At 34.6% G+C, this 7,361-nt stretch overlaps 1 pseudogene; it reads left to right on the forward strand.

The window, feature by feature from the left end:
- Positions 1 to 5,313: 5,313 nt before the first annotated feature.
- LOC107019521 lies at positions 5,314 to 6,577 on the forward strand (annotated as a pseudogene).
- The last annotated feature ends 784 nt before the right edge of the window (positions 6,578 to 7,361 follow it).

Below are 7,361 nucleotides of genomic sequence, written 5' to 3' on the forward strand. Positions count from 1 at the left end.
TATATATATATATAAATGTCACGATCGGAATCTAGACTCCAAACGAGACCGGCGTCGTTGACATCTCAGAGGTCGCAGACAATCCTACATACGTCATTCTTACTTCATCTAGGTTAATTTTAGCGGAAAATTTGAAATTTTTTGTTTATTAACATGCTAACTAAAGATTCTACTACATACGTAATTGTTCACCATCAACCATCTATCATTAATATCATTAAATGAAAGAAACAGTTTATTATAACGATAAAGATGTACTTTCAAAAATGGCATCAATACAACGTCTGAACAAAAACGGGAAAGAAACGCTAGTGGAACATACTCCACTAGCTCAATCCTGGAACTAAGCTAGAATGTAAATACGCAAGCATCCTCGAAAGCATGAGGTCCTACCATGTCTGAATGAGTGCTCGACGTCCAGGTAATTGCAGCGTTGATCCTCTAGCCTCCACCTAAAAGCTTAGAGTTGTATAGGGTTAGTACACACTTCTACTTAGTGTGAGTATATAAAAGCACAAAGGAAGGACATGCATGAGTAAGATTAGCTCTTTCCTAACAACATGATTATAGAAGGTCAAGTCAGCGGACTTGCCAAATTGAGATTAGGAATGTGAATGAGCTTTCCAAATTTGAATTAGGAAATTTTATGAGCTTTCCAAATTTGGATTAGGAAAGTTATGCCACGAGAGTAACACGCATCATCATACTCAACATTTTGCACACAACACACAACAGCGTACACATAGCACATATCAGAATTCCTATAACACATAACGTTGTTCATATAATTCATTTGTATGCCATGAGACCTCGGAATCATGGAATTGACATTAAGACTTCCCAAAAATAAGGGCTCAACATATTGGACCTTAACTAGGGAGTCTACTTTAGTAAACAAAGAGTCTGCTTCGTTCATTCTTACGTACTTCATTTCATTCATGGGTCAGTGTAAACACCAACTATACGTAGGACGTAGTTTAAGACTTTCAACGGGTTCGTTGTGCAATGACCAAGAATGACCTAATGTCATTGCTAGAATCTAAATCACCTATTTATTATCCTATCCTAACATCTATGGTATCATTAGCTTCATTGTGTGAATCATTTGAGGTTGGCCTCATTCATTCATTGGGAACTTTAACTAACTGACACAGATCATGCGAGCATAATCAAATCTAGTTTAATGAAACCCCACACCGAAAAAAGGTGGAATCACTTGCAAAAGTTACCGAAAACATGCTAGCGTACATGGGAATTGAACACCCCCATATCCCTATATTGGTAGTATAGGTTCGAAGAATAGGAGATATAAGGAGACCCATATCGGTATGCCAAAGAGTCTCATCTTATAAGAGTTTCGTGAACCTCCGCCCTTCCCGAAAGAAGGCATGACCGCTCATAGTAATTCTTTAAGTGCTCAGCATAAAGTTCCATTACATTCAACTCACACGTCATGGAAGGTGGCTTCCAGTATGACGACATCATAGCTCAATAGATGATTTCTGATTTTATCATTAGTATTATGTATGTTAATATCAATACTTTCATTAGATTGTTCATAGAGACTGGTCTCTTCATTAACTTTACACTCTCATAGGTGAGTACGTTTTTGTAACATTTACTTAGGCTCGTTTGAGATTGCTCTCATCTTTTACATTAGCCTCATATCATGTTGTCACCTCATTCAATAACATTAGCACATTTTATATTCATAATTACTCACCCCCTATTTACGTGAATTTTCATTTAATCATATGCCAATGCGCTTGGCCATTTGGTTTGTTTTACACTCTTACATATCACCTTCTAGGGTTTCATTATTTCATTGTTCATTTCATCATATGCCAATGCACTTGGCCTTTTGGTGTGCTTCACACTCTTACTTAACCCTTCTAGGGTTTAATCATTTCAATGTTCATTTCATCGTATGCGAATACACTTGGACCTTTAGTGTAATTTTTACACTCGTACATAACCATTCTAGGGTTTCATCATTTCATTGCATAGATGTTAGTTCACTTATATTTAAACGTATGCTAGACTTACGGGTATACACATACAAGCCATGAGGCTTCATTCATAGTTCGTTTAACTGATTCATGCCTTTCTAAGATTATGTACTACAATACTTAGCATCTTATATGTATGCCAAGATCTCAATTTCGATCTAAGTAGGTGGCATTATTTTTGAACAATTAATTCACGTATGACTTATGTATCAATACGGAATTTGGGCAAGGGAACCCAAGTTCGAATCCCTTGGACAACACTTACAATTTTCATTGATTTTATTTTTAGTCCAAATAACATTGGGACCCTAGATCGAGCCCCAACATCAACATTCCCTCTTTAAATTTCTCCTTGAAATCTCCTCTTACTTGGCCGAGGGGTTCTGGGATTGAACCCTCACAACCCCTTTTATTTTTTTTCATTAAAATCTCCTTCTCCAATTCGCATAGACCATGAGGTTGTGGATTCAAACCCCCCACAACCTCTATTTATTTTTCTTTTATTTTGCAGCCTGCCTAGAGGTCGTGGGTTAGATTCCCACGCCTCACCTTTCTTTTCTTTTTTTTTGTAATTTTCCCTTTCTCCTTTACTCTCCTTCAAAGTTTTGAGGTCGTGGGTTCGATTCCCACGCCTCATATTCGTTTTCTTTTATTTTTTTCCATTTCTTCAACTATCTGCCTGGAGGTAGTGGGTTCGATTCCCATGCCTCCCATTTTATTTTTATTAATTTTTGTACTTAACTTTTTAGCCATCACAGCCGAGATCAATCCCCCTTGACCCCATTTCCATTTTCACGTTTTAGTGCTTTTCAAGGGTGAGGTCGCAAGTTCGATTTCTAATGACCTCACCTAATTTATACCCATTTAAATTTCCATTTTTATACATCTGTGTTTAGCCGAAAATTACTTATAATTTTCTACAAATTTCGTCACACATTATCTAGCTCACTTCCTTAAACATTTATACTTGAATTCAAAGGCTAAGTTGTAGAACATTTAATACGTTTTGGGGTGCATTGTTCATCGATTTGTTTAGCCAAAAGATTGATACTCAAATTAGCCACACTTTCATTTTAATGAACATCAAGATTTACAAAGGTTTATGCATGTAAAATAACAACCAAAACATTATCAATTTTGGAGCCTTAATTCGAGAACACATAGTCACTGCCACATTTTTGCACACACATGCACATAGTTTTAGAACACATAGTTTATCTTTCATACTATTTCAAGCACAAACATAATCATATTCATCACGAAAACATAATATAAACCTAAATCTACCAGCAATCATACCCAACCTATGATTCATTGGGATCTAGTGACAGAGGCATCCAAAAGGGGAAAAAATTCTAGTTTTTCGTACGAATAATATGAACCTTAAGGGGTCTCTTGGGAAAGGGACCAAGAGAGAATAAAAAATATTCCTTTTTGACGTTCAAACCTCGACTTGCTTCCCAAAGAACTCCTCCAAACACACGTCAAACTCCAAAAGTTCAACATCAAATTCGACGGAAAACCTTCTCTTTGCCTACGTGATTTATTAACATTTGATTTTCTTTTTTTCGTGCGAGTTCTTAGAGTGTGAAGAAATTTGGTTTAACTACTGTTTTTTGATTTAAACTGGCATAAAAAATGTAAATGAGAGTGATAGAGACGTGAGAGAGACAGATGAGCGTGGGAGAGAAGAGTTTTCTTAGGCTTAGGAGTCTAGTTTAAGGTCTTACTCAAATAAGGTTTTTTTAATTATTATTATAAATTAATTAAATTAATTTACCAATTTTAAATTAAAAACAATTTAATTCATTGCATCCACCTAGGTTCGAATCCAGGTGGAGCAAGACTTCACTTCAAGAGCCCAATTTCGGCCCTCTCACCCCAAAATGCCCCTCCACCTTATAAGTTAAATAATTAATTATAAATTTAGGGTAATTACAATACTGCCCTAAGCCTGAAAAAAGACCATTTTACCCCTAGACTCTCCAAACCTAAGATTTCCTCTTTTTAAGTCTAGTATAGACTCCTTCGAGTAAATCTTCGTATTTGAGTGTCCTACATGGTTGGACCCAACCTTTCCTAACTCAAATAACTCCCCAAGTTAGTTGGCTTGGATGTATCAAGGGTTCCGAGGTCTGGTTCCATGTGCATCAATATGTGTGAACCTGGTCTAATCGTTGGCATTGAAGACACATTAAGCATTACATAGCAAAATCCATTTTTAGGGTTTTATATATATATATATATATATATATATATATATATAATAGACATACATACAAGTGACCGAAAACCCAAAATTAACTAATCATTATGTCGATGATATATATTTTGAATAAATTTCGAGAAATATTTCATGTACAACCAAAACATATAAAGTGATTGCTTAAATATCTCTAATATCAACAAATTCCAAAACACCAAAAGTTTCATTCAAACGTATATGACAATAGTACAAAAATTCTTCATTATTTACCACAATAGATCGAGTTTACTTCTAGCCAAATTCAAATTCTATTACCGACACTTTCCTGCACATTCAAAATAAAATAAATTTGTGAAATAATTGTGGAAATGCATAATCGGAGAGTATTCACTATAACACAACCAATCCAAATCAAAATTCAATTTCATACACATTATAAAGACTACAACATTTGTGCAGTCATCTATTGTTGGCTCTCCAAAATTAAACTTCAACAGTTTAATAAGAATTAGAGGTTTGTCATAGGACAAGTGAGATAGTTGTAGCGATATGAATTCTTTAGGTTCATATGGAAAGAAGTATATAATATGAAGAACGATATTTTTTTTTATCCTCTACTTACACTTTTAGACTTCACAGATAGTAAGTCTTGAATGTATTGTAGTAATTCTGCATTAACAAGTCTTGAATGGTACATGTCTTAATTATAATATTTATGCACTAAAAAGTCTTGAATGGTACATGTCATACTTATAATAATTATTCACTAACAACTCTTTAATGTTGTAGGATAATTCTCTCTACTTGCGTTGATCAACAAATAAGACAGATTCATCACATAGGTAAGACTACTAATTCTTCAGTTGCTACTTCTAGTAATTTCATTGATCTTTCTATGTAGGATCAAAAAAACATTCAATAACTAAGGATACAATGAAGACACAAATTAATAATAAGTCCAGCACTAACAACATATTGGGCCTGAGAACACTCACAGCAACACACAAATAGTTCCAACGAACAAGACATGAACATTGCAAACAAGGTTCGTAACATAGTTTAGAATGACCACAAAAATCAATACATAACAACAGGAACATGGTATTTTCAAAGACATTCAACATAGGGCATCGTTCATCATCAGACTGCGTCTCCAGTACATACATGGAAGTGCCAAAATATTCAAAAGGTTCAATTGATGCAGCATGGTATTTTCAAAGACATTCAACATACGGCATCGTTCATCATCAGACTGCGTCTCCAGTACACACATGGAAGTGCCAAAATATTCAAAAGGTTCAACTGATGCAGGTACTCCATTCCCTAAGCCCCTAGATAATATTATTGTGAAAGAAGTTGTTGATATGGCTGGAAAGTGTAGGACACTACTAATTTGCTGGAAAAGAATTCTACAGGGAGGAATTAAATAACTCTTGTTTTGCAGGAGGTTATGGTTATCCCTTTTCACTATACTGAAGCCCATGTTACGCTTATTTCAACTTCAAAAAATACAGGGCAACAAGAGGTGTTTGATACAGGTCAACAGAAAGTTAGGTTCAATAATAAATCAGGAGGAAGGTTTAGTAAGTAGAGAAGGAATACTATAAAAAGACAAATAATATCCTGTATCGCGAATATTTAAAAGACAATGAATAAAAAATAGAGGACCAGGCTGGAAGAAAATCTAATGCTAATTTTTCTCTCCAATTGTCTCTGCCTTATCTCTAGTTGAACATAGACAGAACCTACTCACGGGGAAAGAAATCAACTTTCTCTTTGATATTGTATCGCTAAAATCCTCTTGCAATATTTTTATTTTCGGGAATGAAACACAGTTCCCTTCTCAAATTTCAACAATCAATAGGGGTGGATTCACTGTCTTTCTTGAGGATAACCCTGCGAAGATCAAACTTTATAAATCCACCGGTAATGCTGATAGTACTCGAATTCATAGAGTCCAGTATCAAACAGTTGCTAGAGATGCATACAAGATTTCAAAACATGCTAGACAAAACAAGAAAGACTTTTATATTAAAGAAATTATTAAAACCTAGTAGTTCAAAACATGATGTGCATAGTAGTTCATCAAGAAAGTGCCAATTTACGTCACTTGTTACAATATTCCCAAGGGATTGTATGAAGTGAAGTGTGATTTAGTGATTGTTGATGGACCAGAAGTCGATAAATCGGAATCACCAAGAAGAATGGGACCCATGTATTCGTACATAATGTTGATAGAATGACTGAAAAGTGGTTTTCTTGGGAATTCTTATGTGACACTAATTTGGTTTCTTATAAAGGGAAATTATTTGATTTTAACATACTAGCAAAACCAAATGCAACTATATTTTGTCTTGCATAATTGAACATATATTAGTCTGCGATTGTAGAAAAAGTTCTTTTGTTTGTTGTTAGATCTAGGCATAGAACTTATGTTTATTTCATTACTAAAATCTTCCCTATATTATCTTTAAAACACATCTTAATTATCTCTTTGTAAATAAGCTCCCTTCTATACATGTTTTAACTTCAAGGATGCCTCCATTCATTGGTATTTTCAAACATAAGGTTGAAGCTCTCCATTTGGATGTTAAATAGTATATACATTTCCAAAATGGAGAAGAAGAAGGATATGGTACACAGAAATTAGGGATGTTAAATTGGTGGAGTGAACTTAGACAGGTAAATATAAGTTTAGAATTTCATTACCCAGAACACCAACTAAACTAGAAGAAGAACAATATTCACACTATTAACAGAGAATATGAAGTACAAAATACCTTTTGATGAATTGAATCATGAGCTGACCCCAAAGAATATGGAAGATTTGTGCCTCTTACATCTTGTGCACTACTTGCATAAATAGGTGAATCAACGTTAGATCCAACACACCCTGGTATATCTAGAAAATTTACTTCAGGGTTGTTTTGCAGCAATTGAGTTAATAAATGTCGCATTTCTTCTCTCAATTCTTCGTTTAGAGAAGTGATTTCATTGGCATGGTTTTGTTTTAGATTGTTAATTTCCTCATTTTTCTTCAAAGAACATGTTGTCACTGATCTACCATAGCACCTAACTCGACCATGCTACTCTTTTCTAAATACTACCCTAAATGCATCATCATTCGTTTCCATAAAATTTTGGCG

Source organism: Solanum pennellii, chromosome 5 (genome assembly GCF_001406875.1).
Source record: "Solanum pennellii chromosome 5, SPENNV200".
Taxonomy (NCBI): Eukaryota; Viridiplantae; Streptophyta; class Magnoliopsida; order Solanales; family Solanaceae; genus Solanum; species Solanum pennellii.